Below are 23408 nucleotides of genomic sequence, written 5' to 3'. Positions count from 1 at the left end.
GGTCAAGTGTATTGCGAACAGACGTGGTTATTCTTGTCGGTTCCTTAACGATTTGGGTCAGCGAAAAGGTATTGCACAATTCTAAGAAGTCTTGCGCCATAGAGGAGTTAGGATACACTGTGGGGGGATCATTGTACCGCATAATATTTGGCATATTAAAATCACCAAGCAAGAAAACTGGCACTGTGGTGTGACAAGAGCAAACACTATGAATGACATCGTGTAAATCGCTCACAAATGTTGCAGTGAAATTCGCGGGGCGATAGAAGACACCCAACATTATTTCTTGATGTGCGAGTTTAACGACTGCCAATACAATCTCCAAACTGGATGCAATTTTAATGCAATTTGAAGGGAGCCTTTTATTTATCGCCAGCAGTACACCGCCTCCTTGGCGTGTATCGCAGTCACAACGGCAAACAGAAAAATCGCGCGAGTTCATGAACAATTCATGGTCTCCGATTTGTGGATGAAGCCATGTTTCGGTTAACGCGATAATGTCCGGCCCGCACGTGTGGATGGCCGATTCCAGTGCAACGCGTTTGTTGATAATGCTTCGGATGTTAGTAAAAAGAACTGAAGTATTCGATAGGTTGCGTTTGTTGACCCTGTCGCGTTCCATGGGGGCGAAATGCGAAAACACCCGTGTGCTTAGATTTAGGTGCACGTTAAAGAACCCCAGGTGGTCAAAATTTCCGGAGTCCTCCACTACGGCGTGCCTCATAATCAGAAAGTGGTTTTGGCACGTAAAACCCCATATATTATTACTGTCGCGTTCCTATCTCACAGAGCGAGCAGGGGACGTCGACTGTCCAGGCGCATGCTCTGTATTGTCTGCAGCTCTGCGCGCTCGCGACGACTCGTTTTCTTTGACACATTGACTTATCTGGTCGTAGACATACCGTTTCTTATTTATTATTAACTTTTTGTAACGCACTTGGTGGGCGGGTGCGCCAGGTTGATCTTTAGCAAACTGGAATAGTTTGCGCCTCACTTCACGTGTGGCTACACAAAAGTCTTCGCTAACGCTTATATTTTTCTCTTTCAGTATTGCTCTTGCTGAAAGAAGTTTTTCTTTTAATTTGAAATCAGAAAATTTCACGATCATAGGGCGGCATTTGTTCTGCGAATATGATCGTAAGCGATGTGCGCGCTCGATCGCGTTGTCCGGCAGGGCGTCAAGCGCACTTGCTAAGATGGACCTTATCTTGGACTCGGATTGCTCCCACGACTCTTGAGAATCTGGAATGCCTCGAAGAATTATGTTGTTGCGCCGGGAGTGGTCTTCTTGCTCGTTCAGGCGGGATTCTAAATGGCCAAGATGGGTGTCAACCGACTTGACCGAGTCCTCTACGTGATCAACAGTGCGCTCTAGGAGCTCAATCGATTTAGTTTTTGTTTCAAGCTCATCAAGCCTCTTCGGGATAGATGCAACTGGAGCTTCGATTTTCTTTTGGCTCGTCCTTATATCTTTAACATCAGTTGCCAACTCGTTCTGGACTTTAGCGGAATGAGTTGAGCGCGTATGAAGGTCTTTTATTAGGGTAAGTATGACTGTCATCTTTTCGGAAGGGTCATCAGGCAATGAATCCATGTCGAGCAGGGCTTTAGTTCGCCTTTCAGGGCCCGGATTTGCTTCCACATCACCAGAACGAAGTAACAAAAAAAGCATCGAAAAACAATCACAGGGAATGATAGCAAGCACTTTCGGGCACGGAAGCAGGACCAAACAACGATTATCAGTTTTCTTTGCGTACAAAGAATAAGGCTTACAGACCTGTTAAAGGCAGAAGCGTGGAAATTGAAGCATATTGCTCCTGGCCGTGCCTCCGTGCCCCCTGAAGAGACCGCTGCACCACCGTCCATTTATGTCCGCTCCTGGCTGTGACGTCATCGTGCAAGGAGACCATGCGCAGAAGGATGGGACGATATTGCTTGCATCTGGCCTTGATTTCGTTTGCGGCTGAAAGTCAGGCAGTGAGAAATATACATTTAGTTTGTTCTGTGAGGCACCCAATAATTGCTGTGGCATATTATTTTACTGCACAACACTGGATACAGTAGCCAACAATTATTAAGACTCAGAAGAAATTAATAGCAAAATACGTATGATCAGGCACATAGGATATTATTATTGCACTTTCGTAATCATAATCATAATCTTTTTTTAATTGCACAAAAAGATGCTGCACTGCAATAATACACTAGTACGTACTTAAAAAGCACGATCTTATACTACGATAATAATCAGCCATTCAAATGTTTACTATGGCGCCCAGGAACAGCTAGAGAGCCGTCATACTGGTGAACTTAATGAGCAATATGCGAACCAAAATGTACAGAAAGATGAATGTGGTAGACAAAGAAATGCAAGATAGAGCAACAAATAGGGAAAAAAGGAAACGAGGAAGAGTAAAAGGGAGTTAACACACATGATTATCTACAGATACACAAAACACAGGAAATGAACCCTGAAGTATGTCAATACAGGAACAGCTCTTATTATGTGTTGTGGAGTTCAAATCTTATATATAGCACAATCTTGCAATAAGGCCAGGCAACGAATGTGGAGTGCTGTCTGGTATACTGTTGCGGCACGAGCAAATGCATACAATGAAAAAGCTTTAGGGAACTTATAATGTCATTCACCACCCTATACAGGAACAAAAGGTGCGAGTAATTAAGTCTTGAGTCTAGAGGTGTGAGTTGAGGTATATTTGAGAAAGCTCGACTGCGGTCACCAGAATGGCAAAAGTGGTGCTTGAAGATACATAATAATGCATTCTGGACGCGTTCAATGCGGTCAGAATTAGATTTGCACGTTGCACCCCCTACTGCAGAGGCATACTCTAGTAATAGGAGGCACACAGCAGAATTTCAGAAACACTATAGGTGAGTGGAAATCATGCAACATACAGCATGCTATTCCAAGGGCGTGAAGGGCATGTTATGTAATTATCTATGTGAAGAGAAGCTAAGCATTTTGTTGAAATACACACCAAGATATTTCATTTCATCGACCGTAAGGAGTGGAGCCTCCCGTAGGGTGTATCAAAATTTCACATGATGTCTTTACGGCCTAACACTTATTGCCATAGTATTGGAGGCATTTTAAGATTACCTATTGTTCCTGCACCAGTTTGAGAGTGAAAAAATGTCTTTTTGGAGATCGACGCAGTGGGGAACACTGTTGACAGACTCAAATAGTTTTAAGTCGTCGGCACAGAAAGCTAGTCTGTTAATTTATTAAAATGCTCTTAGCACTAACAGAAAGCAAGGAATCCAATATCCATTCACACACTTTTGACCCACTGCAGAGGATAAATATAGGTGGGTAGTTAGTAACTGCACATCTAGCACTCGATTTGTGCACGGGCAATGTCCATGCTACCTTCCGAGTGCTAGAAAATGTACTAGACTACAGGGGAACTATTGAAGATGCTTGCGAGAACAGGGAAGAAGTATGTTTCCATACGTCTTAAGCTCTGCGCAAGAAATACTATCAGCAGCACAAGAAAGGGAAGGTTTGAGGCACTTCAAACACTTGAAAAGAAGGTTTTCATTGACTTATAGCGTACACACTGCGCCAGACTAAGCAAGATTCATCATCATCATCATCATCATCATCATCAGCGTGGCTGCACCCACTGCAAGGAAAAGGCCTCTCCCATACTTCTCCAACAACCCCGGTCATGCGCTAATTGTGGCCATGTTGTCCCTGCAAACTTCTGAATCTTTTCCGTCCACCAAACTTTCTGCCGCCACTTGTTCCGCTTCCCTTCTCTTAGAATCCAGTCCGTAACCCTTAATGACCATCGATTATCTTCCCTCCTCATTACATGCTCTGCCCATGCCAATTTCCTTTACTTAATTTCAACTAAAATGTCATTAACTCGCGTTTAAACCCTCATCCAATGTGCTTTCTTGTCCCTTAACGTTACACCCACCATTCTGCTTTCCATAGCACGTTGCGTCGTCTTCAATTTAAGTAGAGCCCTTTTCGTGAGCCTCCAGGTAAGACACAGCTGTTATAAACTTTCTCTTGAGGGATAATGGCAACCTGCTGTTCATTCTCTGAAAATTTCTACTAAACGCACGCCAGTTCGTCCTTATTCTGATTATTTCAGTCTGATGATCTGGATTCGCGGTCACTATCTGCCCTAAGTAGATATATTCCCTTAAAAGTCCTAGTGCCTCGCTGCCTATCGTAAACTGCTGTTCTCTTCCGAGGCTGGTAAACATTCCTTTAGTTTTCTGCCGCTTAATTTTTAGACCCACTTTTCTGCTTTGCCTGTCCAGATGAGTGAGCATGCATTGCAATTGGTCCCCTGAGTTACTAAGCAAGGCAATATCATCAGCGAATCGGAAGCTACTAAAGTATTCTCCATTAACTCTTATCCCTACTCCTTCCCAATACAGGTCTCTGAATACCTCCTGTTAACATGCTGTGAATAGCATTGGAGAGATCTTATCTCCCTGCCTGGCGGCCTTCTTTATTGGGATTTTGTTGCTTTCTTTATGGAGGACTACGGTGGCTGTGGAGCCACTATAAATATCTGTCAGTATTTTTACATACAGCTCGTCTACACCCAGATTCCGGAATGCCTGCCTGACTGCTGAGGTTTCGATTGAATCAAACGCTTTCTCGTAATAAATGAAAGCTATGTATAAGGGTTAGTTATATTCTCATACTTCTCTGTCACCTGATTGATAGTGTGAATATGGTCTATTGTTGAATAGCCTTTGCGAAATCCTACCTGCTGATTCGGTTGACAGAAATCTAAGGCGTTCCTGATTCTATTTGCGATTACTTTAGTAAATATTTTGTAGGCAACGTACAGTACGCTGATCGGTCTAGAATTTTTAAAGTCTTTGGCATCCCCTTTCTCATGGATTAGGATTATGTTAGCGTTCTTCCATGATTTCGGTACCCTGGAGGTCATGATGCATTGTGTAAAGAGAGTGGCCAGTTTTTCTAAAGCAATCCGCCCACCATCCTTCAACAAATCTGCTGTTATCTGATCCTCCCCAGCTGCCTTCCCCCTTTGCATAGCTCCCAAGCCTTTCTTTACATCTTCCGGTGTTATTTGTAGGATGTCAAATTCCTCTAGACTATTCCCTCTTCCATTATCGTCGTGGGTGCCACTGGTCCTGTATGAATCTCTGTAGAACTCCTGAGCCACTTTAACTATCTCATCCATATTAGTAATGACATTGGCGGTTTCGTCTCTTAACGCATACATGTGATACTTGCCTATTCCTAGTTTCTTTTTCACTGCTGTTAGGCTACCTCCGTTCCTAAGAGCATGCTTAATTGTATCCATAATATACTCCCTTATGTCAACTATCTTACGCTAGTTGATTATCTTGGAAGTTTCTGCCGGTACTATTCTAGGTGTAGGGTTAGAGGCTTTCATACATTGGCGTTTCTTAATCAGATCTTTCGTCTCCTGCGACAGCTTACCGGTATCCTGTTTAACGAAGTTGCCACCGACATTTACTGCACACTCCTTAATGATGCCCATAAAATTGTCTTTCATTGCTTCAACACTAAGGTCTTCTTCCTATGTTAAAGCCGAATACCTGTGCTGTAGCTTGATCCGCAATTCCTCTATTTTTCCTTTTACCGCTAGCTCATTGATCGGCTTCTTATGTACTTGTTTCTTCCGTTCCTTCCTCCAAGTCTAGGCTAATTCGACATCTCACCATCCTATGGTTACTGCAGCGCACCTTGTTCAGCACTTCCCCATCTTGTACGATGACAGGGTTTGCGCAGAGTATGAAGTCTATTTCATTTCGTCTCGCCATTCCGGCTCCTCCTAGTCCACTTTCGGTTATCCCGCTTGCGGAAGAAGGTATTCCTTATCCGCAAATTATTCCGTTCTGCCAACTCTACAAATAGCTCTCTCCTGCTATTCCTAGAGCCTATGCCGTATTAGCTCGCTGATTTGTCTCCTGCCTGCTTCATGCCTAGCCTTGCATTGAGGTTGCCCATCAGTATAGTGTATTTTCTTTTGACTTTACCCATCACCGATTCCACGGCTTCATAGAAGCTTTCTACTTCCTGGTCATCATAATAATATTTGGGGTTTTACGTGCCAAAACCACTTTCTGATTATGAGGCACGCCGTAGTGGAGGACTCCGGAAATTTTGACCACCTGGGGTTCTTTAACGTGCTTCCTGGCCATCATGACTGGAAGTATAGGCGCATGGACCACCAAGACCTTCAATTTGTACTTCTGATTAATTTTCACAAGACCTGCCACCCTCTAGTTAATTCTATAGAATTCCTGTATGTTACCAGCTACATCCTTATTAATCAGTAATCCGACTGGTAGTTCTCGTCTGTCCGCTAAGCCCTGGTAGCACATGATGTGCCCGCTTTTTAGCACTGTATATGCTTTATTTGTCCTTCTAACTTCACTGAGTCCTATTATATCCCATTTAATGCCCGCTAATTCCTACAATAGCACTGAAATTCCTGCAATCACTCGATAACATTCTAGCGTGAAACGTTGCCAGGTTCAGGTTCCAATAGGTGCCTGTCGAGACCCAGATATTCTTAGCATCCTCTGCTGCGTGACAGGTGTGACCGCCACCGTGGTCAGTTGCTTCGCAGCCGCTGGGTACTGAGAGCTGGGGTTTGATTGTTGTATTCATATAGGAAGTTGTGGCCAAGCACTGCACCAGGGTGGCCAATCCTGCTCTTGTGAGGGAGTGGGTTACCAGTTCTGGTCACCGAGATCAGGCCGCACTCCAGGCCTGTTTATGCAATTTTATCAACACGCGGATTTTTCTTTAATCCAGTGGAAAATTGCGCGGCACCGGGATTTGAATCACGGTCGTCTTGCACTCGAGGCCGATGCTCTACCTCCACGCCATCGCGATGGCGTATAGGCGAAGGGAACATTAAACGTCTTCAATTGTTTTGCTAGCTGTGATATACTCACTCACTCACGTCTACTCACGCTCACGCACTCACCTCCGTACTCACGTCTACTAACGCTCACGAGCACTCACTCACATTCACACTCACCCGCACACACTAAATCACCTTCACGCTCTCCTCCGCTCACCCCTGTTTGCGCTCAACTGCACTAACACTCACGTTGACACTCATCTCCACTCACAAACACTCACTACGTTCACATTCACCTGCACTCACACTCACAGGCACTCACTCACGTTCAGAATCACCTACACTCACTCACAGGTACTCAACACGCTCGCACACACTTCCACTCATAAGCACTCGCTCGCTTTCAGACTCACCTCCATTCACAGTCACATGAGTGAGCCGCGTTCACACTCACCTCCACTTACCCTCACTCACGTTCACACTCACCTGCACTCGCACTCACAAGTACACGTTCACACTCACCTCCAGTCACTCAAAAACACTCACCACTTTCTTACTTCCATTCTCACTCACAAGCACTGACTTTCGTTCACACTCACCTCCACTTGCACTCATAGCCCTCAGTCACGTTCACACTCACCTCCACTCACAATCACTGGAACTCACTCGCACTCGCATTCACCTCCGCTCACACTCACTGGCACACGCTCGCACTCGCACACACCTCCACTCACACTCACCGGCACTCACTCACACTCGCACTCACCTCCGCTCACACCCACTGGCACTCACTAGCACTCGCGCTCGCGTCTTTGAAATGACTGCGAGCGAGTGTGAGCGGAGGTGAGTGCACTCATGAGTAAGTTTGCTGACCTATGCATTGCGGTAACATAAGGTGCAGTTGCCGGGATGCGTGATAAGCAGTCAGGGATCTTTGATTGCTATCGCGTTCCACTCTTAAAGGACAAGCTTAAGCCTCCTCCAAGTTATTCCGACAACGATGGAAACTCTAGGTGCATCTCTGCCATCGTAGTCGTGTCACCGTGGGGTTTTTATGATATGTAAGGGCAATAAAATCGTCGCCGCGCGACGTGTGCTGTATGTGCGAGCGAGAGTGTGCGAGGGTGAGCCGGCGATCGGGGCTCAATCTCGCGCACGCAAGAGAGGAAAGCGGGGAGGAAGCGCGCCGGGGTCGTCTGTCGCACTAAAGGCTCCGGGGGAACTGTAGGAAAGGGCTTAGGCGTTATACTCCGGGCCGCCCGGACGGCCGCTGTATTTTGAAGGCCATCTGCGACGGAGACGGACTCCATCCGTGTGCTGTGTTTTTATCGCTTGTTTCGCGTTGATGTGAGACGCAGCGCGAAGGCCAATTCACTCGCTGCTGCTGCTGCTCGCTTCCTCAGCGCAGCGTTTTGGCAGCTATTTCTTGCGGTCATGTGGTGAGATGAGTTCAAATTTTCTTGTGCTCGCGTGATACCATCCTTCTCAAATTTGTTAGGGTGACTGCGTTTACGAGTTCATATGTCCGATAAGACTACTCTCTTTGTATAACTAGGTGTCAGAGAATTTGCTATCGCAATCGATGCTGCGGCTTTCGAGCTAAACTGTGATTTTTTTTTGTTATCGATAACTTGTGCTTTTTAATGGGTGATTAGCGTAACGTATAGTTTGGCCGATATATACTCGGCCGCAACACAGATGTATGTCGTAAATAATTGCGATGGCTTAGCGCAGGAAACGCCTGGCGGCCTTAGTGCACAGACGCTTGGCCCTTCGACAGGCAATGCGGGCGCGAACCCTCAACAGCTTATTAGGCGCGAAGAAAACCACAGAACTTCGTGCCGATTCGCAACATTTTTCGGGTTGTATGAGACTTTGTGCACATACGGTACAACTTGCAGTCTTTTCTTATTTCTGTGCTGCTGACCTGGACATCTGCTACCGCCCTTCAACCTCTGGAGCAGCGTCTCGGACGCACGAATTGAGGCCGAAGTAGGGAAGCGGGCTGCAACCAGTCGCGAATCTTGTCAGTGAAAGCCCTCTTCTATCGTGTGTTCGCATCACTCGATGAGTACAGACCAAGGACACAACGTCGCTGTAGCTCTATTCACTAGCTTTGAATTCTCGGAATCGAATAGGAGTAAATATTTTCGCGCACGGGCGCTATATTGCCTGCAACCATTTCGCCCGCCTAAGATCAAGCTGATATCTAAAAACTGTAGGTGCATGTCCGACGCTGGTTCATGGGTAAAAGTTCAGCCTTTTCCATGGTGTCTGAACAAAGATAAAAACGTATTTACATCATGAGACACGGTAAAAAATTCAGAACTTTTCAAAACCATCAGGAAATAGTAAACTTATCTAAATATCTTCAGCACTATGTCCGTGTCAATCAGTCTCTGAAATGTGGTCAATAAGCGAAAGAAAAATGATGCTAGAACAGGAACGAGATGAACTAATAGAACACGGCGTTTCTTTCGCGAACAGTTCGTCATTAAATAAATAAGGGGGTGCGTAGGTGAAACTTTAACATTAACGTAAAACTGACAAGGGGCTGGCAGGAGTAGTTTTGAAAATCTATGTGTGAATCCAATTATTCACCGAAAATATGGTGGAATGTAGGCATAGATTTTATTCGTTCTTCCGGCTTGTTCATTGACAATTTTGTGTCACTCTTAGAGTTTTATCTAGGCAGTGCCTTCATTTCCTTTAAGGCCCCATCATGACTTCTGATGATTTGAACTGTTCAAAAGTAAGTTTGAAGGTCCATGTGCGGAGCAGTGCACTATTCAATTACACAGTCAGGTCACTTCTTTTGATAGTGACAGACGTTGCACGACGTTGCGCTGGTCGCCATTCCAGAGATTTTCCGCCATAATTTGTGGTGCGACGAGCCTCGCGAATTATGCTAATGAGCGGCCATACGAAATGGCGGCCGATGGCATACGTATCGCCAGATTTCCCCCGTCGTTTGGGGCCATGAAAATCTTTTGTTAATAACGCGCGCTCATAGTATTTGCATCGCTCTCCGGTGGTGCTGGCGCGCGTGTTTTGGGCGATCACTTTTTAAAGAAACGCGGTCATTTGTAATAATATTGGTTGAACATTACAAACCTGCTCCGACATTATGCAGTTTTCACGTCTGCGTATGTATTCTAATCTAGATTAATGACATTTCATATCATTATAGGTTATGACAACTGTGGGTATTTAAATTATAAAAACAAATGTACTCTTGACTTGAGTTTTCTCACGCGGCGCGAGTAAGCAACAAAGTGAACAAGAGATGGCGCTTGAGTTCCACAAGTTGATAGCCGCGGCGCACGCAACCGTATCGGCGATATTCTGTCGCTTCTCAGACAGACAAGTCCGGCTGAGTAATTTGCGTTTCACGAGATAGCGATAACGCAGCCTAGAACGCGCGATCTTCACCACTGGTAGGCACCCTACCAGTGGTGAAGATCACCTGGTAAGGTCCATCCAAATAGGTCGCGAACTTTCGGGTGACAGGCGATTCAGTGCAACTTGTCACCGACATCATCAACGATGGCTATGGGAGCAACGATAGAAGCGCGACTATGTTTGGAGGGAACAAACATTGGGAAAGAAAAAAAAGCGTTTTTTTTAATTGAAGCGAGGCGCAGATTCATTTAAGGAAAATGAAATTCCTGGTCAATTTTATATATTCGTGACGAGTTAAGGAATTACAAGTTTATTTAATTTTGTTATTATTAATCAATACATTTCTTTTCAGCACCTACCGTTACAGGGGGCGTTGACGCCGCTATCATTCGCAATGCAATGCACCTCTTGAAATGTGCAGAAAGGCGCGCTCGTAAAGTTCACCTGTTGGAATACGCCCCCCTCACACGTTGCGCTTTTTTTATTTGTCGTAGTTTGTCTGAATTTGCTGACACGGACAGCTTCATCGCTTCTTAACCTGTTCAGTCAATAGTAGTGAGTTACGACCGCCGGATAACTGCAGTTGTTTTCGTGCGACTGCGCTGGCCGCCGGGCTTCGCATCCTACGATAGGAATAGCACTCGAACCCGCCGTGATTGCTCAGTGGCTATGGCATTGGCCTGCTGAGCACGAGGTCGCGGGATCGTATCCCGGCCACGGCGGCCGCATTTCGATGGGGGCGAAATGCGAAAACACCCGTGTGCTTAGATTTAGGTGCACGTTAAAGAACCTCAGGTGGTCAAAAATTTCCGGAGTCCTCCACTACGGCGTGCCTCATAATCAGAAAGTGGTTTTGGCACGTAAAACCCCAAATATTATTATTAATAGCACTCGACACCTAAAACTTTCGTCGGCCTCCAAAGAAAGTAGTTCTGTGCAGGCGTGCGATTTCCACAACCGTACGGTTGGCCTTTTCCTGCATCGCTTTGCGCGCTGAAAGCTTGAAACGCCCATGAAGTCGAATGGCGGGGCATTTGAATATATAGCTCTAAAGGCAGGCCAACAATACAAATTTTGCGCCTTCGGAAACAAAATGACGTCACTTGTGTTTTTAACGGATACGGCGTCACACTATTTTTTCTTCCACTGGAAGTGTTCCCTCCACATACAGATGGCGCTAAGCCCCATGAACCGCCGATGAACCGCCGTGTTTTGAACGTGTGGGTTCCTATAGAAGCTTCGCTACTAGGTATATTTACCTTGTATCTTGTGTCAGGTTGAAAACATGCACGTTGTGGCCAATATACGACGACTGATTCCGTTTCGTGCATTCTTGCTAATGCAGTAGGCGACTGCAGCGAGAAGCATTTTCGACGAAATTATCGTATGCACATTATCGTATGCAAATTATCGTATGCAGCTCGAAATATAGCTAGCTGCTATATTTTTACTGTGTAGGAAAACTGCTCTGCTTTATCAAGAGCGTTAGGTTCACTTCCCACATTACACCTTTTTCGGCGAAACGTCAATTATATGCGCCACACTAGGAAAATAAATCAGGGCCATCAGTGCCGTTTTACAAGCGTCGCGCCTGCGTCATGCCTCAATGCAAATGGCGGGATGTCCAGAGTATATGAGCGAGTTGCTTCGCCATAGGCAGGAAGTTCCTGTCGCTTAGGCTAGCGGTGTCAGGATTGGGGGCTCAATCCCATCGCTCGTGGTCCTTTGTCAAGATTGGAGTCCGGCATGAATTCGAAGGTAGCTGGCCCATGCCGTCGTCCAACTTATCCACGCTGAGGACGATGATGTAGGGACGAACTGCTTCTCATCGAGAACGAGGAATATGGGTTTATTTACAGTATTTAAATCAGTCTAACATGACTTCTTGAGAAAAGGAGTGTCAGTCCAACATGACTGCACGAGAGAAGTGTCCCCAGCATTCGCACCACAGCAGTTTTTATACACTCGGTCCTCCCGCGATACAAGGTGACGCGAACGTTCGTTTACTCATTGTCAACTTGCCGCCGCCCCGCAGAACAGTTTACGCACACATAGGCACACACATTCCGATGTCCGGCGCCGACGTCAGAGGGGCGCCGTTCCGGGAAACTCGGAACCAATGGTGGGTAGCTCGTTGTCTTGCGTCCCGGTCGGGGCGTGGGAAGCAACAAAAAACGGCTTTCCCGCGGCAGCTCGTTCACGCGTAGCAGATCAGGTCCGCGCTGGAGAGCTCGGCCAGAATAATTCGCCCGCCGAACTCGTTTCGTCACAACGGCGATGGGGCTGGAGGAATGGCGGCGGTGTCAGCACAAAGCCCGCTTCATCGAACGCATCCTAGCTGAAGCGACGGAGAGTGGGGGATGCGTGTCTTGTTCCCCGGTCGTAACTGGGTGGCAACCTTGCATTACAGCTCGCCATTCTTAACAGCGGCCAATGCACCGAGCCACGTGAGCGCCGCTGTTCTTAGACAGAGCGCCTACAGTCATCGTTTGCCGAAATAGAAATTAGGTCTCGAACACAGCGCATTTCCAGTGGCAGCCTGCGCCTCGCCTCAGCCGACGGGCGCATGCTGAGATAAGAGACGCAATAATTTCCGGTCGCCAGTTGCTGCCGCATCGGAGAAACGGCTTCGTCAAATCGCATACGTAGAAGGAATGCTTTTTTTATTTTGCCGTGGTTATACAAATGAAAAAAAAATCAACTTTAGTCAGGACTCACAAAAACAAAGTTGCATGAGAAGCGTCCCCAAGAAAAGAAGTACAACTTCCAAGAAGTCAATTTTAGCGTGTTTCGCACCCTGCCCAACAGTGCAGCACGCCTGAAGAAATTATAGGAAAATAATTACAATACATACCCTTCAAATTCGATAATTTTTCCGGTAGATTAAAAACTTGTAGTGCCACTTCTTACCTCGCAATATCCAGTTGTTTACGCCCCCCTCAAGTGCAGTTAGCCATTTTCATCTCGTTCATTAGCAGAGTCCAGTGGCAGCGCACGCAACCTAAAGCGATACAGTTCCGAACTTTGTTTACGAAGGGCTCGATGTACGTTTAAAAAAGAATTACGAAAATCGAAATTAAGCATCTTAACGCACTGGTATGATAGAGGGTGCAGGGCCCAACAGACGACGAAGAAGATGAGCGCACCTTCGCGCCACGTCACATGCTTCCTCATTTGCCGCAGAATTTAGCATGCAGGAACTGAAGTGGATGTGGCATTAGTGACCGCAATTGAAAAATTCACTAATTTATCTACTCCTGCATTAAACAAAGGAGATGTCGCTTGAAGCCGCTGCACAATTTGTGACTCCAAGAAAAGAACAATAGGCGATTTTTTGCAACGAAGAGACATGCATACTGCTCATCTGACATTAAAGCCCACTTGAAGTAAATGTAAAATGCGGCAGCCATTTAATTGCGACCCTACAAGGGGTATGACACCAACTCTGAGGAATAAAAAAGGTGTAACGAAAAATCTTTGTTAGGGGTGCAATCATATCATTGTACATCGTGATAGATAGGTTCCCCACGCAGAGTAGCATGTCAGCGATGTCCGTATATGCCGGATCAAATGTATGCCTATTGCTTTTTTTCTCCAACTGCCACCAATATTTCCAAGTGTCATAAAGCTAATAAAATATAGATTGTAGGCACAAATGTAGCAGCATATTTCAACAGTATTGTGTCAATACCACATGCACACAAGGTTGCGCATAACCTAAAGAACGGTGGTAGCAGATGTGGTCTACAAGCAGTTTTTTTTCAGCATCTAACAAACTATGTAAACTATGGGCCTGACTGGACCGTAAGTATCAACAACATTAAAGTAAATGGTTATAGGGGCACGGTCAAGCATAGGAAACAATTTGTCATGTGCTGGTCCTCCGTTGTGTGCTGGTGTGACGATATCTTGTGGAAAAGTATACATCGACCAAATGGGTCGGTGTGCAAACACAAGACTTTTGGAGGACAAAAGGCCACTGGGGAGAAACATTCATTCCCACATTAAAGGGCACTGCTCACAACATAGGTCTTGGCTGTTTTACAATGACACTACGGTTCTATCGCACCATAAGGATCAGCTGACCAGGGAAATAGTCGAAGCTTTTCAAATTTACAAGAGAGGAGAGGATCGTGTCAGTCAACCATCTGTCTTTCTGAGCCACGGTGAGGTTGTCTTTTTGAAAGAACACAAGGAAAAAGAAAAAATGCTTAATAAATTATATTTCTTATGGGTGCAACGGGTAGGATTTTACACCATGATAGATAGGTTGCCTACCTTCGACGCCCGAGTATGGGCAGGGTAATGAATTTGAATATGCTTTTAACCTTGCCTTGCTTATCTCCAACATCTGAGGGTGCGCAGGTATATAACTGTGAACTGTGTGTTCTGAAATAAAATAGCTGGGAGTGCAGCAGGTGTCTTGTATTCTTGCGTGTCTTTGCCTTGTACTAGTCACGACCAAGCTCCGGTGAAGAACTGATAAAGTCAGTGGTGTTTATGACTTTGCCCATGATACGAATATTATTCTAGATTGCCTTACATTCCCATATATCATAGATGTTGCACCAGTTAGCCCATCACGCTATGATAAAAAATGCTGATAGGAATAGGCATACGCGGAAGACGTGTGGTTACTTACAGCTGATTCAGAGAAAAATCACCGATAATGACGTACTATCTAACGCGAAATTTGAGCCCAGCTCTATACGTGTTTTCAGGTCGTGATATTCTGGGTGGCGCGGACAGTCTGTGCTGTGTGGCACCGCGCAAACGGAGCGAAGTGTGGCGCAACTGCCTCGCGAAGGTGACACGCAGGCGCGATCCACACACAGAAATCCGCTCCTATGCAGCGCTTTGGTTTTTATATATGGTATAGATGGCATCATCGGTGAACCCTCTCATAGCCATTGTCGCCGAAGAGCACGTCTTGCGCGGCACTTAGCGTTTCTTGTCACGCTGTCACCATACTCCCCTGCTCCGCTTTCCGCCTTAAGGTTCCGCCGCAACCGCGAATTGAGCGTGTTGCTCGACCATTTCTGAATGGCGACCAATAGGCGAGTGAAGGCGACCGATGCTCACACCGGCAAGCCCAGCTGAGCGCTAACTGCAAGTCGCATTGCCAGAGATAATCGTTCTCGGGGAGAATTCCATTGGGATCTACGCAGTTCGCGTGCACTTCACTGGTTTCGCGTTCTTGCAACAGCCATGGATTTTAATTCGAGTGACGAAAAAGTTGTGCTGATGTGCTCTAGCGTGACGTTAGATGCGGTAGCGCGGGTGCCTATGAAGGCAACGCCAGTGTGTGAGCCCAGGCCTCCCTTCGCGATGAGTGGCTGGCCATGCTAGCCGCCTCCTTCCCGAACTCCGCGAGCATGACGAGGAGTATTAATTGAGTGTAAGTTGTAATTTCAAGTTTGCGCTGCGTGGAAATGGGTGCACGATTTTTCGTGCATTATTTTGCTGCTGTTTAGCTTATTTACCGTGCAGATTTGACACGTTGCCAGAACCGCTTCGCTGCAGCGCATCACGAAGCAAAACACGAAATATATTCCTGTAATCTGCCATGGTGGTGTGGACCTTTTAATTACATTATTGTAGTCTGCCATGGTGACCTAGACTTTGGTGCAACCCACAGGGGACGCGGATGGAAACACATGCTAACATAACTTTCAGCGCACCGCTGATTAGTTTAGCAGTTTTGCGACCATGTCCGCACGACTGAAAAATCGCACAGCGGCGCCAAACAGTAATTTTTATAGGAAAGCGACTATTTGCGACGTTTGCGATACGCTTTGCGAGCAACTTGGTCGCGCGATTGTATCAATTGCCGGTATGAATGAACATTTACGGTTCCGCTACGCCCTTCTACTTCATTTTCCTCCTCACGCTTTCTTCGCTATTGCTGTCCTTCATCCCCGGCAGCATTCCGCGTTCACTCTTTCATCCTTCGCTGTGCTTTTTCACTCGGTTACGAAGGACGGCCAGCGCCGACAGTCACCGGAGGACCGACGCACGCCCAAGAGCTGCATTCTAAAAGATATATATTGAAATAGGAAATGTAACACCCGGAAAGCACACCCGGTTACAATATACTGTCACCGGGCGCGAGATCTGAGGAAAAGTTTATTATCGCAGCAGCCTCACAAAGCAGTCTGCTCTTCGACTAGGTTATGCTAACACCATCGTCGTACACAGTTTTAGTGGCTACTGCTACAGGCTGCTTGGAAATTTATTGTTTTCGGAGATGCTGTGGTCCGTAAACAATTGTCGCCGGCTGGGCGTGTGCAGTCTGAGCAGGAGACGGAACAACGCCTTTTGTATTGATCACTCCTATTTCGTCGCGTCTTCAGCTTCCTCTTACTAGTTGGGTAGACTGGTTTTTTATAAATACGGTAGTTGCTCCTTATTTATAATTCATATCTGTAAATAATGAAACCAGAGAGGAGTTGAAAGGAAGGTGGAAAATTGAAATGGTGAGCAGTAGTGACACAAGGAGCATCGCTCTAGGTGTAATGTTCCGACACCGGGACTTTCCGACACAGGGCTGATTTCGCAGCCGCACCAAGCAGTTGCAAAACAACGCCGGAACGAAGATAAGTTCTCTTGTCGAAAAGTTGGCTCAGCTCCTTGTGCCACTACTGGTAATCATCTGTAAACATTGATTCCTATATGAAACTAAACATAGTTTCCAATGAATGTGCAATTTGTTCCGTGATGACAATAGCACATTCAGTTACCAACTGAGTAATCTCCTTTAGTCTCACGGACTCTTATAAGACCTATTTGTGAGATAATATTCAATTGCAATATATACAAAGCATGACCAACTTTCTTTACGTGGAAACCGAGGTCGCACCATAGTTTACCGTGTCCGTTACAGATACGCTTAACCACCGTCAGACGCACAAGGTTTAAAGCTGTGACGCAGTATTCAATAAACTGCTGTTTGGTTAAAAGGGGCCAGCTTTCAAAGGTTACCACAGAATCACGTCGCGCTTTGTTGAGCCCATTCTTAGAGTGTTGTTTAACAAGATGGTTTACATTCTTTATGAAAAGTCAAGAAATATCCACTGCTTTCAAGCTGTGGTGTTACATGATGCCACAGGGCAAAAAAAGAAAGGATATTCCCCATCTGCCCGCCGTGCCCGCGATTGGAACTGGATAACACTCCTAGGGCTTGATCTATCACGCATAGTTACAGAAAATAGTGGCCGAATTGACAACCGAGGCCCTAGCAGAATTGGTTGTGCAATGCACGCGTTATTTGGAGCTTAGGGGTTCGAATATGACTGGCGGCATGTTATCTTTTCGTCCACTTTTATTTTCACTTTTTCCTCATTATCAGCGAGCAAACGGGAATAGCGATATTTAATTGACAATAAGACAAAAGTATGAAACTGGGCAGGCTATGTAATGCGTAACCATTCGAGTTACAAAATGGGTGCCAAGGAAAGGGAAGCGCAGTCGAGGGCAGTGAAAATTGGGTGGGTTGATGAAAGCAGAAGATATGGATGCACAATTCAAATCCGCTAGCATACAACGAGGGTAAATGGAGGGCGGTGGGAGAGTCTATCCTGCAGTGGACGTGAACATTGGTTGTTGTTGATGATGAGTTCATATGGCTTTGCCAGTTTAGGAGGCTGTCGAAAATTGGACCCGAATATTTGAAATCGTACGTCTGCTCAAGCAGGCAGTTGTGTATTCTTAGGCCAAAAGAATCAATAGTTAACGATCGGTAATCGGAGTGACAATTGTGTGTTTTGTTTATAATAATTGATAGTTTGTTCACTGAAAACCACTTACAAATGTTACACTTGGCGTACCACACAGGAATCACGACTGTGCGATTCGCAGTTGCGTGCTGAAAGCGTTTCATTCGTACCCGCATGGTTACGCGTGAGTGCGAATGTACTCGGTTGTTCCGCGAGCTGAAAGCCATCTCTGAAATTAATGGCGTGTGTTGTAAGATTTGGCAGTCGTAGCTCTAGGAAGGAGCTTCACTCTTCGTCGGGACTTAGGAGAGGAGGATTTATTTGGCAGTATTTACATTTTAAACATGAGGTACATCGACAGTCTAGCATGACTCCCAAATGGAGCCCGCAAGACTAACATATAGCAAACAGCTTACGAGCACACAGCTCACGAGTACATTTCTAGCATGACAACGAGCTCTCAGCTCCCGACGACGAGCACACACTAGCAGCCGGTAACCGCTGCTTATAAGCTCTTGATTCCAAGCGAACGGAAACGTTAGTCCAGTCATCGTTCAACGTCACCGTTTGACGTCACCGAAGATGACCCGCCCTTTTGAAGGAGTAGGGCTCTCCTACTCGTGTCGCACGCACACACAGGTGCAAAGGTCCGGAGCCGACGTCAGAGGGCTTCGTGGAACTCTGCTTTATCCCGGGTGGCGCGGCCGAGTACCACATTCCTGAGCTGACCGCGCGCCACGTGGCTGCCGGTCATCCGCAGTTCTTTGAAGTGCACCCCGTCTGGTGGGATTCGAACACGTGCAGCAGGCTGAAAGCTGGCACGTTGCCACCCAGTACGGCCATTCCTAACAGCTCCTCCATAGCCCGGAATATCTCGCCTGGCCAGTGCTGGCAACCCCTGGGTTGGAAGAGAATGGCTGGCGAGCAAGACGATGGCTTTGCTCTCTGCAACCCCTGCGCACTTGGAATGCCTTCAACTATCTTAAAACAACTGGCACAGAAGAGTCGGCCCAGCAACACAATACCGCTCAACGTTCAAACGCCAGGAATTAGCTGTTAACCCACCAGGCCTCCTATCAAAATTTCAATGCAAGTCACTCAACTGGGAAACGCAAAATTTTGCCCCAAAATTTTCTGCCGCCAAAGCGAGCGTTCACGTTCGTCTTAAGTTCGACCAAACCCGACCGTCGCGCTGCATAAGAGTAAAGGTTTACGCAGAATTAAACCGAAGGCTTTCAAACACCAATACCCAAACATAACTTAAACAGCCTAACTTCGCGAATAGCCTGTTCTTATCCTATCACAGTGGCGTACTCATCTCATGTACTGCTGCCACTGAACCGTCTGGCCAACTCCACAGGTACGTAAATACAATCACGCTAGCTTTGTGGTCTCTATTGCAAACGCGTACCTGCGACACTTACTCACATTTGTTTCTTTAATCCACACAGGACACGTTCCTTAAACCAGGAAGAACGTGTCCTGGGAAGACCAGGACACGTTCCTGGTCTTCCCACCCTTAACACACACGAGCAACTCAGTCATAAATCTTCTGCTTCCCTCCGTCCACACAGGACACGCGCTAATGGAACTAAGAACGCTTAGGGCCGATCACGCACTTACTGAAAATCTATGCGCTTAACCTTAGAAATTAAAAAAACACGTAAAAGAAGGTTAACTAAAACACACGCGCGTTACTATAGGCCTCTCAGCGATAACCTTGACACTCAGGTTATCTGCACACAAAAAAAGCCTATCTAATCATTATTGAACACCTCGCGAGTCTACAGGTTTACATGAAACGCATCTTTCCAATCTCGGAGCTTCTCGAACAAAAACCCAAAGCTCATACCTTACATACTGAAAGAAACTAGTCTCAATTTGCGAAAATTTTCAAATCCTCAAAAAATAAAAACAACGTTTTACTTCTACGGAAGATCTGTTTGCCTCCCGTTCCAAACGTTTTCGACTGACTCACTTTTGAGCCGCACTCGAGGTGGTCGTGGTTTGAAAGCTATTCTGGCTACCGGGGAACAACAAAAGGGCTGACTCACTATCAGCTCCCCTGCCAATTTGCGTCCTGGCGCCCCGCTTTCATCATGACCTCGATTGACCACGTCGCTACTTCCCACCTGGTCTCGTCTTGCCACCTTGCGCTTCTTCGTACTGCACGCTGAGCTTCGAAGAGGACGGCGGAACGACGAGGAATTTACCTGCCCCGTGCCCTTTGTCCACGTCCGTGCAGAACACGCTTCTCGGTCCCTCTTTAACCGGTGGCTCGAGCGTTTATGATGCGTCAACATCGTCAGTGACGACCACACCTTTCTTTTCTCCGCGCCTTGCCTTTTCGCGCCTGTCGCCGTATTTGGCTTCGCTACATTAGCCACCGCATTCCGATCTTTACCGCGCCTCTTTCTACGGCGCTTTTTCCTCGAACTCTCTTTCATGCCGTCATCTCGCGCCTCGTGCTGGCCATTACACATCTCGTCTGCCCGGATCGGTATCTTACCCGCCCAGTCTGAATGATCCTTAACTAAATGATTCCTCTCTTGGCTACCTAGACTGGCGGAGAGTCGCACTGATCCCTGAACAATGCAGTTGTTTTCTCGTAAACTACGGAGCTCGCCATCCCGAGAACTACTCTCAACTGCATCGTCCAGCTGGAACTTATCTCCGGCACGGAGATCTGACTCGACATGGATGCTCGTGTCTATCGGGTCCGCAGTACTCTTTACTTCGCTAGTAACCTCGCTAACATTACATGCGACGCACAGGTGCGGTAACTGTGCCAATTTGTTCGCAGCTGGCCTAGCTGTCTCTACAGTCCTCTGTAGGCACAGCACCTCGTCGCTCTCACTCTGGCCTTTAACGGCCTCTGTTGTCACTAAGGCATCGTTAGCTGCTAGCACTTCGTGTTTACCTGTGAACGTGCTGCTACTCTCACAGGTACTACTACTTTTCTCGGCTTTCGATTGAAACCTACTGTCTACTTCCTCCCACTTTCGCTGCGTCCAGCCTACCGATTTCTCCAGCCGCTGTTGAATTTGTTCAATTGCCTTCTCTAAACATTGAATCTCTTCGTTCAATGCATCAATGTACTGCCGCGTTACTTCTGTTAGGCCTTCTTCCTGAGAAATTGTTTTCAGTTCCTGCCTAGCTGTTTTCTGTTCTTGCTTAAATTCTTCCTGCTCTTGCCTAATTGCTTCCTCTTCCCGTTTTTTGTTGAGAATTCGTTTACTCATCTGCTCTATGAATTTCGAATCATTGTTACTTTCTAGAATTGGTTTACGAATTATGCTTCCGTCAAGTCATCCTCTACGTCTACCTCGATCTCTTCACACAACCACAACAGGTCAGCTCTCGTCAAACACATTGGGTCCATGGTCGCTACTTTAAGCTTGGGCTCTGCTCTCACACAGTACTTGCTGCAATACCCACGCAAATCAAAATACAAGTAAAAGATCCCCAGCGAATCAAATTCAAAAACACAGAGAAATTGAAGCCTGGTAAATCTTACAGCCAAACCCAAATGCTTACCCACTGAAGCAGCACAATATCACCAGTCCTTCCCCGCCGTATCCAGTCAGTTGCAAGAGGTTGTCAATCTCAAGTCGCCTCCAACTTGATCAGGATAGCGGTCGGTCACGATGTGCCAACGTCCGTCAGCTGCCGTTGCTGTCTCCGAGTCCTAGGCCGATTTATGAGCCGTAGTCCGATTTAGGAGCCGTAGGCTGATCTCACCGCTGCCAACCAGATATTAGAGTTGGAGCGGTCGTAGTTGATGGGAGGAGCTTGGGGTGACAGGAGTAGGTGAGCAGGATTTATTAGTATGATAACATTTTCGACAAGACATACATCGACAGTCAAGCGTGACTCCCATATGGAGCCCACAAGACTAACACAGCAAACAGCTTACGAGAACACAGTTCACGAGTATATTTCTGGCATGACAACGAGCACTCAGCTCCCGACGACGAGCACACACTAGCAGCCGGCAACCGCTGCTTATAAGCTCTTGATTCCAAGCGAACGGAAACGTTCGTCCATTCATCGTTCGACGTCACCGTTCGACGTCAACGAAGATGACCCGCCCTTTTGAAGGAGGCGGGCTCACATACTCGTGTCACACACACACACAGGTGCAAAGGTCCGGAGCCGCCGTCAGAGGGCTTCGTAGAACTCTGCTTTGTCCCAGGTGGCGCGGCCGAGTACCACATTCCTGAGCTGACCGCGCGCCACGTGGCTGCCGGTCATCCGCAGTTCTTTGAAGTGCACCCCGTCTGGTGGGATTCGAACACGTGCAGCAGGCTGAAAGCTGGCACGTTGCCACCCCGTACGGCCATTCCTAGCATTGTGTAGTTTCGGCAGTGACCGACGCAGAGGCCGGAGCGGCCGAGAACGAAGGGACGGATGGGCCATGCGGCGTCGTAAGAAGCCGCGCAAGAAGACATGCGCGGACTCCCTATAGCTGTCGCCCAACGATGAAGACAGGTTCCAACAGGAAGTAGTTCCCGAGGGCTTGAACACATTCCGCGGGATCCTTTCATTCGTATGACATTGGCCCTTTTAAACAGCATATTGTTGGTATCGGAAAGAACACGTGGCTGGGCATGTTCACGCGCGATTGCCAGTACAAGTGAAATGATGGCGATTTCCCGCGTATCCATAACGTAATGGTTTTTGAAACCATATGCTTCGGCCACACTTACGCTATTCGAAACCTTTCGTATGCCACACCAAGAGGCTCGAGGGACCACAATGCTGATACTAGCTGACCAACTAGCTGCAGGCTAGTTTCCTTCCGTGTTGGGCTGCTATGCACGAAGTCGAGGGATGGAATCCCGGCCCCGGTGGACATAATTCTGTGGAGGCGAAATGCGCAAACACCCGCGTACCTAGATTTAGGTGCACGTTAAGGAAGTGCAGGTGGTCCAAATTTTCGGAGTCCCCCACTACGGCGTGCCTCATATCATATGTTATCTGCGATACGCCATGTAATGGCGTATCGCAGATAACCGATGGACCATAATAGTATCGCAATGGGTGCTGAGAAAGGAAAGTGCAGTCGAGTACGGCAGAATATTAGGTGAAGTGATGAAATTAAGAAATTTGCAGCCGTAAGTTGTAATCAGCTCGCCCGAGAGGGATAAGTGGAGATCTTTGGGGAAGACCTTCGTCCTGCAGTGGACGCAAAAATAGGCCGCAGCTGCTGTGGATGATAATCTACTGTGCCACCAATGTGCGTGTATCAGTTTTTTCTGTGATACGCAAGTGTTTACGTTGGCCAACTTGGCGAGTGTATTAATGATACATTGCGGTAGCATTACCGCTCCCTGAAGGGTGATAGCAGCGCCAATCTCCACAGACACACCAGGGAATGCAAACGTTGCTACCCCAAATTCAATCAAGCCATCACTGAGGGCCGGGGGAA

The 23408-nt window shown here is 46.9% G+C and overlaps 1 protein-coding gene and 1 long non-coding RNA gene across 3 annotated transcripts in view; one reads left to right on the top strand and one right to left on the bottom strand.

Moving 5' to 3' along the window:
* The window catches only part of LOC135902239 (agrin-like), a 615148-nt gene that overhangs the window by 136719 nt on the left and 455021 nt on the right, over nt 1-23408 (top strand). The gene's annotated exons all lie outside the window — the stretch shown is intronic.
* LOC139061374 (uncharacterized) overlaps nt 1-23408 on the bottom strand; it is a 42402-nt gene that overhangs the window by 14391 nt on the left and 4603 nt on the right. The window contains exon 2 of the long non-coding RNA XR_011515410.1: nt 1778-1963. This is a non-coding gene — a long non-coding RNA (uncharacterized lncRNA). The remainder of the gene's footprint in view (nt 1-1777; nt 1964-23408) is intronic.

This window comes from Dermacentor albipictus, chromosome 6 (assembly GCF_038994185.2).
Source record: "Dermacentor albipictus isolate Rhodes 1998 colony chromosome 6, USDA_Dalb.pri_finalv2, whole genome shotgun sequence".
NCBI classification, from domain to species: Eukaryota; Metazoa; Arthropoda; class Arachnida; order Ixodida; family Ixodidae; genus Dermacentor; species Dermacentor albipictus.
Note: the sequence above shows the minus strand (reverse complement) of the source record. Positions and strands in the feature narration are given on the sequence as shown.